Here is a 16,385-nt window from a genome sequence, read left to right on the forward strand (position 1 = left end):
AGACTATATGTATGTATAACTGAGTCACTGTGCTGTATAGCAAAAATTAATACAACACTGTAAATCAACCATACTTCAATAAAATTAGGAAAAAAGTCAGGATACAGTTACCTATGGTGGGAGAGGGGGCTTGTGATTAGATGGGGCATCCAGGGGGCTTTGTGGGTGGCTGAAAAGCTTTGTCTTGACCTGCTTGTTGGTTACAAGGATATTTATCTTATAATAATTCATTAAGTCATGCATTTATTTTATGTTATATATCTGTTTTTTATTTTATAACAAAAATATATAGTAAATATTAAAATAATTTTAAAATATAAATTCAAAAAGAGAAGAATACTTATGTGTAGAATCTGTCTTATAGGTTCTATTCACACAACTTTTTAAATTTTATCTTCTTTTCAGCTTTGTACTTTTCTTTAGTTTTTTTAATTTACATATAGTTAAATTTATTCTTTTCAGTTTTGAGTTCTCTGAGTTTTGACAAATGCCTAGACTTGTGTAACCGTGGCCTGGATCAAATCAGAACACTTTCATTGCCTCCAAAATCCCCTTGTGTTGGACTTTGGAGTCAACTCTCCCCCACTCAGTCCCTGGCAACCATTGATCTTTCTATTTTGACAGTATTGTCTTTTCCAGAATGTAATATAAATGGAATAACCCAGTGAATAGCCTTTAAATCTGGCTTTCTTCCCTGGCATAATGCACTTGAGATGCACTCATATTGTTGCATGTATCAATAAGTACCCCTCTTTATTGTAGAGAAGTATTTATCCTACTTTTATTGCTGAGTAAAATGTTTATCAATATGTTAGTTGAAAGACTTTGGCTTGTTTCCAGTTGTTGGTGATGATCAATAAAGCTACTCTAAATATTCACATATAGGCTTTCATATGAATATATTTTTCATTCCTTTTGAGTAAATTTTAGTAATTTTTTCCAAAAAATTGCATGGTTTTTACATTTTTATCCTTTAGTCTGTTGGGTGAAATGCAGAGAGCTCAGACATAAAGAGGGTAGCTGTGAGCATAGCTCAGGCCACATAGAAGAGGAAATTTATTTATTTTCCCCTTCACTCTGTCCTGTGGCAACCTTTTTAAGCTCTCCATAACTGACCTCTGATTTCCTTTAGTATTAAACCCTTTATCTCTTTTAGAAACAGAAAACTATGACATATATTTTTAAATTCAGCCATGGCTAGAAACTGTAGTTGAATCCAAAGGATATGTTTGGAGTTTATTGGAAAACTGCAAGAAATTAGACCTTGTGGACAGCTGCTTTGAAGAGAAAAGACTGAACCAGACATTGGGTCTTATTCAATAAGAGTAAAAACCAGAGAATATTTAGAAAACTTTTACTTTGAAACAATTGTGAATATAAATATTAAACTACATTAGGGTAGTGACTCCATGTTGTCAGACAACCCTAACCTTGTTGCTAAAAGCTAAATTTAGTTATCAGTTATGGAAACATTAAATTTACTCATTATATGTTCATTATAGGAAATTAGATTTGTTAATTTAATTCAGTAATACAAAAAAATTTTGTAGCATATCAAGTTAAATAAGCTGCTATAAGAAAGTGACCCAGATATGCAGTGACTCAAATGAGAGAAACTTATTTTTCTCCGGTAATAGTCCAGAGGTAGGCAGACAATCTAGGCAAAAAATAAACTCCATTCCAGGGGGTCATCCAGGTATTCAGTCTCCTTTTCTCCTGTTGATTCATAATCACCAAGAACAGGAGTCAGTAAGCTTTTCAGTCTGCCATTATAGCATGAAAGCAGCCATTGACAATATGTTAATGAGTGGGTATGGCATTGTTCCAATAAAACTTCAGTCACAAGAACAGATGGCAGGCCACATTTGACCCACAGGTTACAGTTTGATGACTCTTGTCCCAGAGTGAAGTCTTCGTGGTTGAAGCTCCATTCATGCTCTGGTTTGTGGGACGGGATAAAAAGGCAGTGAAAGGTAAAACATTACTTAAAAGAGGACACATGATTTCTCCTAACATTCCCCTGACTGAAACTTACTAGTCACATGGCTACATCTATCTAGTTCCAATAGAGGCCTGAGAATGTCTTACCTGGGCAGTCATGTAACTAGGTTAAAAAGTGGGGGTCTGATTATAAGAAAGAAGAGAGTGGATACTGGGGAACAATTATTCACCTCTGCCACTCACCTCAAGTTGTAATACTAGCACTGTGGTCTTTAATGATTTATAGCTTCGCTGAATCATTCTGGAAGTTAAGTCTATGATTGTCTTTGCATATTAGTCAGAGGTATTCAAGAACCTCCCTCTCTTCATTTTCTCCCTATCAGCATCAACAAAGTCAGAATCCCAATCAAGTCAGGATCTGAGCAGAAAGTGAAAGACTCAGAGAAGTGGTCTATATGGAAAGCACAGAGAAGATGTGCAGAGATAAGAGACCAGAGGTCCAGAAAGGGACAGAAAAAGATGAAGCAGGCTTGTGGCTCTCCAGTTCATGAGGCCTGGGCACTTCCCGCTTTGAGTTCTGTGCATCTTCCTTGATTTCCCTTTGTGCTTGAGTCTCCTTGGGTGTGTGACAGGTAAAGTTTCTGAAAAACTGAATGTCTAAAAACAGTTTTTATTCTATACTCATACTTTATTAATAGTTTGGGGATGAAATTCATTTTTCTTCTGAACGTGAAGACATTACTCCATTTTCATCTAATTTCCAGTGTTGAAGTCAAGAAGTCAAAAGCTTTAGCTTCATTCTTAGTGATCTAAAACTTCACTAGAGGGAGGGATGCTCAAGCAGGAAGGGACATGGGTAAACCTATGGCTGACTCATGCTGATATTTGGTAGAAACCAATGCAATACTGTAAAGCAATTATCCTTCAATTAAAAATAAATATTTTTTTAAAAAAATAAATAAAACTCCACAATAATATGCTTTGATATGATCTTTTTTTCAGCTGTTTTTCAGGGTTCTCAGTAAACTCTTCAAATTTGAAAACTTTTATCCTTCAGTTCTAGAAAACTGCCTTGTATTCTTTCTCTGATAGTTACTCCCCTTCCATTTTTCTCTTGTTCTCTCTTGGTCTAGCATCTATTAGACTGATGTTGGACTCCTGAGTTGATATCTTATTTTGTTTTATCTTCTCTTCTCCTATCTATCTCTGAATCTTTCTGCTCCACTTAAAATTTAAAGTTGATGGTATCCTCAATTTTAAATTCCAACCCTTTAAAATTTATTTGCTATTTTATTTTTAATTTCTAAAAAAGTTCTTTTGTTATTTCTGAATATTCCATCTTTATATAAATCTCAATAATTTATTATGGATAGTATATCTTCTCTGATCTAAAGTTTTCTGCTGCTGCATGGCCTCTGCTTCCTCTGAGAGGCTTCTCCTTGATTATTTTGTTCTCTGTCTTAGGTGTTGGAGGACATCTTCAAATATCTGGATGTCCCATGGATTTCCATTTATATTTAAGAGTAGGGCAATTTAAAGGCGTGGTTGGAAGGTCTGTGTGCATGGGCGGGGTTTGCCTGATGGGGAAGAGAATGCTGCCTTCATCTCCGAGGATCACTATGCATCAGTGCTTAGAGATCTTTTTTTTCTCTTGAGTCTGTACAAGAATGAGATTTTGAATTGTGTTTTAGAAACTAATATCTTGTAAACTCTGCTCTATTTTTTTACCTACACAATGACAAGGAATAAATACCTAGGGAATTTATATGGCTTTTTATGTTGGTAAAGTTAACTGTGCAAGACAAGCATGATTCTAATCAGTGGTCTACTTATAAGAAAAAGGTGCATAAAATTCAAGCCCCCATGAGGAATAAAGTTTACAACTTAAGCGAACAAACACCATTCTCTCTTGCAAATAGAATTTTCTACTGTCTATGTACCATCATGATTATAAATTACAACTGCTGCTGCTGCTGCTAAGTCCCTTCAGTCGTGTCCGACTTTGTGCGACCCCATGGACGGCAGCCCACCAGGCTCCCCCGTCCCTGGGATTCTCCAGGCAAGAACACTGGAGTGGGTTGCCATTTCCTTCTCCAATGTATGAAAGTAAAAAGTGAAAGTGAAGTCGCTCAGTCGTGTCTGACTCTTAGTGACCCCATGGACTGCAGCCTACCAGGCTCCTATTACAACTACTACTGTATTTAAAAGTTAAGTATCATGGAGACTCTCTGCCCCTAGTAACTAAATATGTAAGGGGAAGAAGTCAAAATATGTGTAAACTAAAAAGATAAACTTAAAGAGAACTTTGCCTCTCTGACTCAAAAATTGTGTCCATTGTATTCTTGATACACTCAGAATAAAGAATCCCTTAATTATCAATATTTCATTAATCTGAAACAAATAACTCTGAATCTGAAATACTTTGTTTCAACCAAGTTCTTCTTTCTCCATGTTTCTTACTACATACATTTACACCTTGTAACCTATTATTTTCTTTTAATTTTATGCATAGCTAGATTAAAGCATTTTCAAGTTAATATATTTTCACAAACCAGTCTTTTCCCCAGAAAGACTTTCAATCTCCTGCCTGGTGAGGGTGGGGATATGGGAAGAGGAGATAAGAGGTAATAATCTGACTACCAACGTTTGTGGTGCTAAAAAGAGAAAGATAATAGGAAGAGATCACGCCATTCAGGGCACAACCTTTCCCTTAATCTTCCTGATTTCAGAAAGTACCTCATTCTCACTTGCTTTTATAATTGAGTCAGTGTCATTCTAATAGAGATTGGGAAGACAGCAAAAGACTGTGTTCAGTTTAACATATTTAATTGGTAACCCTAATAGATATCTTTGAAAATATGATATACCTTATTAATTATTTTTGGAAATAAAAAAACAGATATCTTGCTTTACTGTTCATGCTGTCAAGAAAACTGAAGTGCCCCAATTATAGAGTACTGAACTTACTTCCCATGACAGAGACTGTTAGTTCTGACTCAGCATCTATTCTCCTTTTTTTCTTAAAAACTCTAAATTTTTTGTTTTATTGAGATATAATTGACATCTAACACTGACTAAGTTTATGGTATACAGCATCATAAGTTGATATCCATATATTGTGAAATGATTACCACAATAAGTCTAGTTAACATCCATCGTCTCATATAGTTACAATCCTTTTCCTTATGATGAGAGTTTTTAGGATCTATTCAACAGTATGTGATACAAGAACTCAAAATTCTCCAAGCTGGGTTCAACAGTATGTGAACTGAGAACTTCCAGACATTCAAGCTGGATTTAGAAAAAGCAGAGGAACCAGAGATCAAATTGCCAACATTTGTTGGATCATAGAAAAAGCAAGAGAATTCCAGAAAAACATCTACTTCAGCTTCACTGACTACACTAAAGCCTTTGACTGTGTGGATCACAACAAACAATGAAAAATTCTTCAAGAGATGGGAATACCAGACCACCTTACCTGCCTCCTGAGAAGTCTGTATGCAGGTCAAGAAGCAATATTTAGAACTGGACATGGAACAAAGGGCTGGCTCCAAATTGGGAAAGGAGTACGTCAAGGCTGTATATTGTCAACCTGCTTATATAACTTATATGCAGAGTTCGGTTCATTTCAGTCGCTCAGTTGTGTCCAACTCTTTGCAACCCCATGGACTGCAGCACACCAGGCTTCCTGTCCATCACCAACTCCTGGAGTTTACTCAAACTCATGTGCATTGAGTCGATGATGCCATCCAGCCATCTCATCCTCTGTCGTCCCCTTCTCCTCCTGCCCCCAATCCCTCCCAGCATCAGAGTCTTTTCCAATGAGTCAATTCTTCGCATGAGGTGGCCAAAGTATTGGAGTACATCATGAGAAATGCCAGACTGGATAAAGCACAAGCTGGAATCAAGATCACTGGGAGAAATATCAATAACCTCAGATATGCAGATGATACCACCCTTATGGCAGAAAGCAAAGAACTAAAGAGCCTCTTGATGAAAGTGAAAGAGGAGAGTGAAAAAGCTGGCTTAAAACTCAACATTCAGAAAACTAAGATCATGGCATCTGGTCCCATCACTTCATGGCAAATAGATGGGGAAACAATGGAAACAGTGACAGACTTTATTTTTGGGAGGCTCCAAAATCACTGCAGATGGTGACTGCAGTCATGAAATTAAAAGATGCTTGCTCCTTGAAAGAAAAGCTATGACCAACATAGACAGCATGTTAAAAAGCAGAGACATTACTTTATCAACAAGATCCATCTAGTCAAAGCTATGGCTTTTCCAGTAGTCATGTATGGATGTAAGAGTTGGACCATAAAGAAAGCTGAGTGCTGAAGAATTGATGCTTCTGAATTGTGGTGTTGGAGAAGTCTCTTGAGAGTCCCTTGGACTGCAAGGAGTCCATCCTAAAGGAAATCAGTTGTGAATATTCATTGGAAGGACTAATGCTGAAGCTGAAACTCCAATACTTTGGCCACCTAATGCGAAGAACTGACTCATTTGAAAAGACTCCGATGCTGGGAAAGATTGAAGGAAGGAGGAGAAGGGGACAACAGAGGATGAGATGGTTGAATGGCATCACCGACTCGATGCACATGAGTTTAAGCAAGCTCTGGGAGTTGGTGATGGACAGGGAATCCTGGCATGCTGCAGTCCAAGGGGTCACAAAGAGTCAGACATGACTGAGCAACTGAATTGAACTGATTCAATTAGCAACTGTCAAATACACCATACAGCAAGGATAATTATAAGTCATCATATTGTAATTACATTCCCAGTACTTATTTATTTTATAGCTGGAAGTTTGTACAAGCACTCTAATTTTAATTGGGTGCTCACCATAAAGCTAAAAAATGGCATTTCCCTATTTCCTTTATAGTACATTCATTCAACCATGTGAATAAGTTCCGTCCAATGAAAATTAAACAGAAGTGATATATGGAATTTCTGGAATGCCTCCTTAAAATGAATAAAGCTTAAAAGACTAGACAAATCAAAACTGAAAATCAAAATCAAATCAAAACTACAATGAGGTATCATCTCACACCAGTCGGAACAGCCATCATTAAAAACTCTACAAATAACAAATGCTGGAGAGGATGTGGAAAAGAGGGATCTCTCGTACACTACTGGTGGGAATGTAAGTTGGTGCATCACTATGAAAAACAGTATGGAGGTTCCTCAGAAAACTAACAATAGAATTACCATATGACCCAGCAATCCCACTCCTGAGCATATATCCAGACAAAATTCTAATTGAAAAAGATACATGCACTCCTAAGTTCATACCAGCATTATTGATAACAGCCAAGACATGGAAACCACCTAAATGTCCATCAACAGATGAATGGATCAAGAAGACATGGCACATACATACTACGGAATACTACTCAGTCATAAAAAATAATGAAATAATCCCATTTGCAGCAATACAGATGCAATCAGAGAGTATCATACTAAGTGAGATAAGCCAGAAAGAAAAAGACAAATACCATAAGATATCACTAAAATAGGACACAAACGAACCTATCTACAAACAGAAGCAGACTCACAGACATAGAGAACAGACTTGCAGTTGCCAAGGGGGAGGGGAATGGGGGAAGGATGGAGTCAGAGGTTGCAGTTACCAGCTGCAAGCTAATATATATAGGATGGATAAACAACAAGGTCCCGCTGCATAGCAGAGAACTATAGTCAATATCTTATGATAAACCATAATAGAAAAAAATATAAAAAGTAATAACTATATATAACTCAGTTATATGTATAATATATAACATATAAATATATATAACTTTTATATGAAAGAATATAAAAAAGAACATATATACATACATATATGTATGTATAACTGAATCACTTTGCAGTACAGCAGAAATTAACACATTATAAATCAAGTATGCTTCAATTTAAAAAAAATAAAGAAAGCTTACCCTTCTTCTTTCCTTCCTTCATCAGATGAGATGTTAGACCACCTGAAGACAAAAGCCACATCCTAGGATTAGTAGACCAAATGACTCAAAGAATGCTAGGTCCAAGGCATCTTCTTAAGTAAAGGATGTAGTTGAGAGAGTTCTCTGACTTACTTGGGTCCTGACTAAAAATCTTCATTAATTTCTAAAACCCTTGCCTTATCTTTTCCAACAGTCCATACTTATTTTTCAGGCTGCCTCTTACAGAGATCTAATTCCCCTTCTCAGTTCTAGTTTGTTCTTTTGTCCTGGACAATTCTCTAAAGATCTGCCTTTCTGCAGGCAACTTAATCTAGTACTGTTAGATCCCAAGCACAACTCAGTCATACTGTGCTCAGGTCAGATGGGTTAGACCCACAAGTGCTGCCATTCAAACATCTACTCCAAACCCATCAACCCATGAGCTGTACCTACTGGCTTCTTCTTTATTCAGTATACACTAGACTGTGCCTTGCAATGACTCAAGATTCTTCTCCAAGAATATAGGAAACCCTTTTAGCTATCCACCAACAGCTGTTTCCTCTTTAGCTATCCACCAACAGCTATTCCCTCTTCATTCTTGATAACGCAATCTCAACTTTCTTTATGAGGTACATTGGTTTCCTATTGCTACTGTAAAAAATTACCACAAATTTTGTGGCTTAAAACAACAAGAATTTATTTTTCTATGATTTGGAGGTCAGAGCTCTAAATGGGTCAACAATCCTCTGGAGACTCCAGGGCAGAATCCATTTCCTCATCTTCTCTAACTTCTAGAAGTTGCCAGCATTCCTTGATTTGTGGATCCACAGCACTGCAATTTCTTTTTCAATCATCTCCTTCTCTGACTTCAGCCCTCCTGCCTCTACTTCAGAAGGACCTCTGTGGTTATACTGGGCCCCCTAGATAAACTAGGCTACTCTCCCCATATCAAGATCTTTAACTTAATCTCCTATGCAAAGCCCCTTTTCCATGTAAGGTAACGTATTTAAAGGTTCCAGGGTCTAGGACATAAACATCTTTGGAGGGCCTTTATCCTGCCTTTCAAGGAGGCAATGAACCCAGTCCCTGAGGATGAATCGTGATTTGTTTAAACTAGTCATAACAATCCTATCTGTATCCCTTTGACAGTAATGAGTCAGTAAGGGGAGGATGCTGTAAGGCTGATGAGTTGTAGGAAGAAGCCTGGGTATCTCGACAAGATTTTCTTTCCAATAGGAAAGATGCAAAAGGAGAGAGTCCCGCTTTTCTGGTCACCTTTTTCTTATCTTTTGGATGTTACTATATGTGGACATGATGTGCTAAGTCACTTCAGTTGTATCCGACTCTTTGCAACCCCATGGATCATAGCCCACCAGGCTCCTCTGTCCATGGGATTCTCCAGGCAAGAATACCGGAATGGGTTGCCACTTCCTCCTCTAGGGATCTTCCCAACCCAGGGATCGAACCTGTGTCTCTTAAGTCTCCTGCATTGGCAGGAGGGTTCTTCACCACTAGCGCCACCTGGGAAGCCAAAGCTACTGCAAATGCCTTGTGACATTTTAAAGGCCAAAACAACTGTAGAGATGCCGACATAACAGCATCTAACCCTGGGATCACTTACCCTTAGATTTCCTAGTAAATGAAACACTTAAACGTTTTTAGGTTCATCTACTATTAGTAGGGTATTTTGTTATTTGCTGCTGAAGTAATTCTAACTAATACATAACTCTAAACGGACCTGAATTGCTTATCACTTGGACTCTGTTACTGGCCTGTAAGAATACTGACTCTTAGAAAATAGCTTCCAGCCATACAGGAAAAAAAAAAAAAAATCAGCATAAACAAAGATAGGCATATTGGTGATTTTAATATCAGAGGAATTATATTTGAGCTTCCAGGCTCATGTGATAACAAGCTATTCTCTTTTTATCTTGTTTCATATTCTTCCTACCCTAAAGTGCACACAGATGGTTTCTATGTCTGGTCTCAGTTACTAGACAGTAAATTAAACAAGATAAGGCCTGTAAAGTACCTCTATATAGTAGAACTATATATAGTAACTATTTAATGATTTATAGCTGTTACTATGGTGTATCCTCTGTGCCTGATGGCTAGCACTTTATTTTGGCAGATTACATCGTATGATTCCTAACAGTGTCACCAAGTCCCATCTTGAGACAAACTAGACTGAGAAGATGCCTTCTCCATACCCTGATCCTCTCTTAGAGGATTAAAAATCACACTCAATAAAGAAGTTACTCTCTAAGAAAAGTCTGGGGAACCTTCATTTACTTTTCAAATAGGGACTCATAAATTAATTATAGATATTTTGATTTTAAAATGGGTGCTTTTGAATTGAAAGAGACAGGTGTACCCCAATGTTCATCGCAGCACTGTTTACAATAGCTAGGACATGGAAGCAACCTAGATGTCCATTGGCAGATGAATAGATAAGAAAGCTATGGTACGTATACACAATGGAATATTACTCAGCTATTAGAAAGAATGCATTTGAATCAGTTCTAATGAGGTGGATGAAACTGGAGACTATTATACAGAGTAAGGTAAGTCAGAAAGAAAAACACCAATGCAGTATATAAACACATATATATGGAATTTAGAAAGATGATAACAATAACCCTATATGCGAGACAGCAAAAGAGACACAGATGTAAAGAACAGACCTTTGGACTCTGTGGGAGAAGGCGAAGGTGAGATGATTTGAAAGATAGCATTGAAACATGTATATTTCCATATGTGAAATAGATTGCCAATCCAGGTTTTATGCATGACACAGGGCACTCAGGGCTGGTGCACTGGGATGACCCTGAGGAATGGGATGGGGAGTAAGGTGGGAGGGGGGTTCAGGATGAGGGACACATGTTCACCCATGGCTGATTCATATCAATGTAAGGCAAAAACCACTACAATATTGTAAAGCATTTAGCCACCAATTAAAATAAATAAATTTACAAAAAAAAAAAAATGGGTGCTTTTTATAATGTTAGAACCAAGTACCTCCCTCTAATTTTGATCCTCAAACAGATCTGGGTGAATACCTGTTCATACCTTCATCCAAACTCTCCCTAGACTCAGATGTAACAAGAGGACTCCTAAGAAGCTGTTATCTGATGATCTAATGCACTTCTAAAAATAGCTGTTGAGAGAGGTTTTCTAATTGTTCATACCTACAGACTATTGCAGAGAAGGCAATGGCAACCCACTCCAGTACTCTTGCCTGGAAAATCCCACGGACGGAAGAGCCTGGTAGGCTGTAGCCCATGGGGTCGCTAAGAGTTGGACACGACTGAGCGACTTCACTTTCACTTTTCATGAAATGGAGAAGGAAATGGCAACCCACTCCAGTGTTCTTGCCTGGAGAATCCCAGGGAAGATGGAGCCTAGTGGGCTGCCATCTATGGGGTCGCACAGAGTCGGACACGACTGAAGCGACTTAGCAGCAGCAGTAGCAGCAACAGACTATTAACAGAATGAAACCAGTCCTCCCTGTCTCTCCTTAGGCAAACACAGGTCTTTTCCTGATAATTTCAGGTTGAATAAGAACTGTTAAGACTTCATCATCCCATAATAAAATTTGGCAAGGACACATATTTTTTAAAAAGGGGGCGGGGGAGGGGCGGCAGAAAAAAATGCTGCTTTATACCATGCACAGAAGTCTAACTCGGTTCTCCTCTTATAGAACATTTGGTTATTGTTCTATGAGCAGTGGCCAAGAAAAGGGCTACTAGCCCATTTTAGAGAGCAACATGCTGCCAGCTGTGCTGAAATACTAACATATCCCCTACTGTGCGCTCTGACTCATGACTACAAATAAGATTTTTTCAATGAATTTCTTAAAACTTAGAGGAACAAGAATGCTACACTAGAGTAATAGTTCAGAGAAAGTGAACTCTGGGACCTAAAGTCTTATTTTGAGGCAGATAGAATTTTATACTGTTTCAAGCTAATTTGTTCAAAAGTTCTCTCATTGATGCTTCACTCCTTTGCACTACACATTCCCTTACCCTCTTAAAAAGAAGGACTCTACCTAACTTTATACATATATTCTATATCTTTCATTTTCTAAAAATTGCCACTGGGAAAATGGACATTGTAGTTCACTTAACCATTATGTCGCACACATGAAAAAAAATCATCTGACTTAATTTTTCTGTTGAATTGATCTGCTTAAGGTACCATGTGCAATACCCTTTACTCAACTCACCCAAGAGAACTGAAATTCAATCCACACTGTATTTGGCATTTTAAATCCGAGGCCCTTAGAAACCTCTCCACATCCACAGGGAAAAGCAAGAGTCAGAAAAGCTATGTAAACAGACTCATTCAGCCAAGGCCAGAGAAAGAATCGTTCTACATCCATCTCTGAGAGTGCAGGTCCCCAAGGATTGATCAAGACGGTGTTTCCCTTCTCCTCAGGCAGCTTCCGAAAGGACTTCTTTCATTCCTTTAAAGTTTTGTCAGTTCAGAGAATTTAACTCTCCCAAGGTTCCAGGGACATCAATTGAGTTCACGAACGAAAAACTTGGGTTCGTTCAGACCTATTTTTTCTGAGAAACTGTGGGGTTAAGCATTTCACTTGCTCCCCTTTAAGTCGCCCCCAAGAAGTTAGGACGGGCCACGTGACTTGCTTTGACCAGTGAAATGCAAACAGATCAGTTACGTCACTTCCGGGACAAAGCATGTAATTGCAAGTATTCGTACCACAGTCTGCTCTTCTCTGCCTCCATCATCGGTGTGGCACATGTTGAGAGGAAGCCTGTTTCAGCGCTATCCTGTGACCTCTAAGTGACTGTGACAAGCAGAGCCCTCCTATCAAGCCATGGCAGACACACAGGGTAATAGAGAAATAAACCATTGTTCTTTTAAATCACTGATTTTTTTTTTAACTCCATTACAAGCTCATTCATTCTAATAGAGGAAATTAGGGACTACTGTGTGTGAAAAAAGGCAAAATGAGGGCTTTTGTAAATGAGGGACTAAAGAGAGAAGTGGCAGGCTGAAGAGGAGGCTGTGGAGAGGTTAAAGAGTAAGTGGTCTGTCCCTACCAGTGCCACATAGGCAGTTAGTGTCCAAAGAGTGCTGGGGCCAAAGCAGGACACTTGTATGAGAACCAGTCTTGTGCCCAAGAAATGAGTAGAATCGGAGAACTGACCTACTCCAAGGAAGCTTCCCAAAATTGTCACTAATAGCTCTGAATGCTCTGGAACAGTCATAGAAAGTTGAATTCACAGTCTGCATTAGTCCAAGTCTCAAAGAAGCACACAGTAAATTGAGATTAAGGGAGGCAAGAAGTTTGTTTTACGGGATTAAAACCGGCAACACCAGTGGAGAATAATGAGGGGGTGGGTGGGGAAGAAGAGGCAGGGAGGACAAGCAAACTACAATAAGTTCATACTTCTTCAAAGGAGAGAGAGAGAAGGGAGGGAGGTATGAAACCCTGTGCACTTCCAGGAAAGTTGTAGCAAACTGATGGAGACTCCTCAGGCAAAATCGCCCTTCAGAGGAGCTGTGTTTCCATGTCTTAAAACCCCTGCCACATGTAGCCTTGGCTGGGAGCAGTTCCTGGAAAATAGGGCCTGATGCTGTGACGACTAGCAAGGGCTAAACCCTGCTTCCAAGGAGGAGGTCCGAGTGGAGAATTTTCCCAACCCCCACATAGCTGCAACATCATATTTTATCTTACACTGTTGGTGGGAATGCAAACTAGTACAGCCACTATGGAGAACAGTGTGGAGATTCCTTAAAAAACTGGAAATAGAACTGCCTTATGATCCAGCAATCCCACTGCTGGGCATACACACTGAGGAAACCAGAAGGGAAAGAGACATGTGTACCCCAATGTTCATCGCAGCACTGTTTATAATAGCCAGGACATGGAAGCAACCTAGATGCCCATCAGCAGAAGAATGGATAAGAAAGCTGTGGTACATATACACAATGGAGTATTACTCAGCCATTAAAAAGAATACATTTGAATCAGTTCTAATGAGGTGGATGAAACTGGAGCCTATTATACAGAGTGAAGTAAGCCAGAAGGAAAAACACCAATACAGTATACTAACGCATATATATGGAATTTAGAAAGATGGTAACGATAACCCTGTATACGAGACAGCAAAAGAGACACTGATGTATAGAACAGGCTTATGGACTCTGTGGGAGAGGGAGAGGGTGGGAAGATTTGGGAGAATGGCATTGAAACATGTGAAATGTCATGTATGAAACGAGATGCCAGTCCAGGTTCAATGCACGATGCTGGATGCTTGGGGCTGGTGCACTGGGACGACCCAGAGGGATGGTATGGGGAGGGAGGAGGGAGGAGGGTTCAGGATGGGGAACACATGATAAATAAAGGAATAAAAATTTAAAAACATAAAAAAAAAAAAAAAGTCTAACAGGGAATAAGGCCAATGATTCTACATAACACGTAGAACATTATTTCTTGGTGATAATAGTACTGCCTTATATTTGTTTCAAGGTGTACATCTTGCTAAGTGCTTTTACATATCTCCTCCCATTTTAAACAGTCCAGGTAACATTATTCCCTTTATAAGAATGGGAAGCTTGAAGCTTTCTAGGACTCTGACTATGCAGAGGGGAGCTGAGCCTGGCATTCAACCATGTATTCTTAGTCCAAGCTAAGCCCACGGTATAATGAAGGCACCTGCTGAAAGTCAGTGCCCTGAAAATGTTTGCACTGTCCTTAAGCAAGAATTAATTTTAGGTCACTTGCTTAAAAGCTGCTTTAGAAAGAAAATTCACTTGAAGAAGTCTCTGTGTTTATTCTTTATCTAGAGGCAGCATTTGGGAGAAGGCAATGGCACCCCACTCCAGTACCCTTGCCTGGAAAATCCCATGGACGGAGGAGCCTGGTGGGCTGCAGTCCATGGGGTCGCTAAAACACGACTGAGCGACTTCACTTTTGCTTTTCACTTTCATGCATTGGAGAAGGAAATGGCAACCCACTCCAGTGTTCTTGCCTGGAGAATCCCAGGGACGGGGGAGCCTGGTGGGCTGCTGTCTATGGGGTCGCACAGAGTCGAACACGACTGAAGCGACTTAGCAGCAGCAGCAGCAGCAGCAGAGGCAGCATTCACAGGGCAAGAACAGATTTGTCTCTAGCAGAGAAACCCAAGGATGGCTCACAAGATGTCCTTCAGGGGGTGACCAGAGGCTGGAGTCTCTAATGGTCAGAGTAGCCCGTGTAGCTTCAGAATGGAAGGAGAAGTTATCCAGCTGAGATAGCTCACTGTAAGTGCAGAGGAGATGATCCAGTTTGGAAATGCAGATACTGCGGAGAAAACCCTTGTAACACATAGAAACTCCCTCAACTGGACAACAGGCCTGTTTATGTGGAATGAGACTAGTATATACTTTCCTTTAACATTAACAGAGCTATTTTCTTCTCAAAAAGAAAGAACCAAAAATAGTAAAGCAGGAATTACCCAGAGAGAAGGAAAAACCCAAATCATAGTTCTACTCTCTGAATTGGCACAGCTCAGTAAGGAGGGAGAAGTTGACTTCCTGCCAAGTTTCAGTGTCCCACCAAAAATTAAAGACACCAGATAAAGGCAACCCAATCCAGGAGCTATGGCACCTGAAATGAAAATAAACAAGAAAGCTTTAAGTTCTAAGATGAAAGGATTACAATGTCAACTTTAAGATTGCTGATTACATTGAAACCAGTGATATTTTCATTGGGTGTCAAAAACACCTAGGAACAAAAACCTTTTAAAGTATGAAATTATCTCCCAGGGGACTATGATGTGAACCACTTCCATTTCTACAGTGCACTTGTCCATGCAACTTCCTTCCAGAGTAGGATGGAAACAAATGCCCATTAGACCTCTTTGGGCTTGCTTCCAGCAGAGGAAAATGTTCTGGGTGAAATGGCACCCCAGTAAACCACACTGAACCTGGCTTTTATTTCACATTTAAGAATCATTTACTCAGAATGGAAAGTTGCTTTCCTTTCTTAGCCCAAGCAACTGCCTTGGGCAGCCAAAAAGGAAATAACAGAGTGGTGTGCTAAAAGGGTCTCTAAGTTCTGGTCCCGATGTTGTCACTAACTGGGTCTTATTGGACAAGTCACGTAATCACCCCACAACCTGTTTCCTTATTTATAAAAGGATACAGTTAATAGTTCAAAGCCTTTTTTCTCCTCCAGTTGACCTAGGAAGCTTTGAAAGAACACAGATGTCTAGAACTGAATCAGAATCTCTGGGAGTCTAAGTTTGTAAAGTTCTCCCAGTGGTTCAGATGAGGCCACTCCATAGGCCAGTATTTTACGGTAGACTAAACAAGATGTTAATCGAAAAAGCAAGAGAGTTCCAGAAAAACATCTATTTCTGCTTTATTGACTATGCCAAAGCCTTTGACTGTGTGGATCACAATAAACTGTGGAAAATTCTGAAAAAGATGGGAATACCAGACCACCTGACCTGCCTCTTGAGAAACCTATATGCAGGTCAGGAAGCAACAGTTAGA

At 39.3% G+C, this 16,385-nt stretch overlaps 1 long non-coding RNA gene across 1 annotated transcript in view; it reads right to left on the reverse strand.

The window, feature by feature from the left end:
* Positions 1-1,471: 1,471 nt before the first annotated feature.
* The window catches only part of LOC104988755, a 31,268-nt gene continuing 16,354 nt past the window's right edge, over positions 1,472-16,385 (reverse strand). Inside the window, exons 2-3 of the long non-coding RNA XR_825282.1 lie at positions 7,878-7,919; positions 1,472-1,938 (exon numbers count right to left, since the gene is read on the reverse strand). This is a non-coding gene — a long non-coding RNA (uncharacterized LOC104988755). The remainder of the gene's footprint in view (positions 1,939-7,877; positions 7,920-16,385) is intronic.

Source organism: Bison bison, unplaced genomic scaffold (assembly GCF_000754665.1).
Source record: "Bison bison bison isolate TAMUID 2011002044 unplaced genomic scaffold, Bison_UMD1.0 scf7180017864142, whole genome shotgun sequence".
NCBI classification, from domain to species: domain Eukaryota; kingdom Metazoa; phylum Chordata; class Mammalia; order Artiodactyla; family Bovidae; genus Bison; species Bison bison.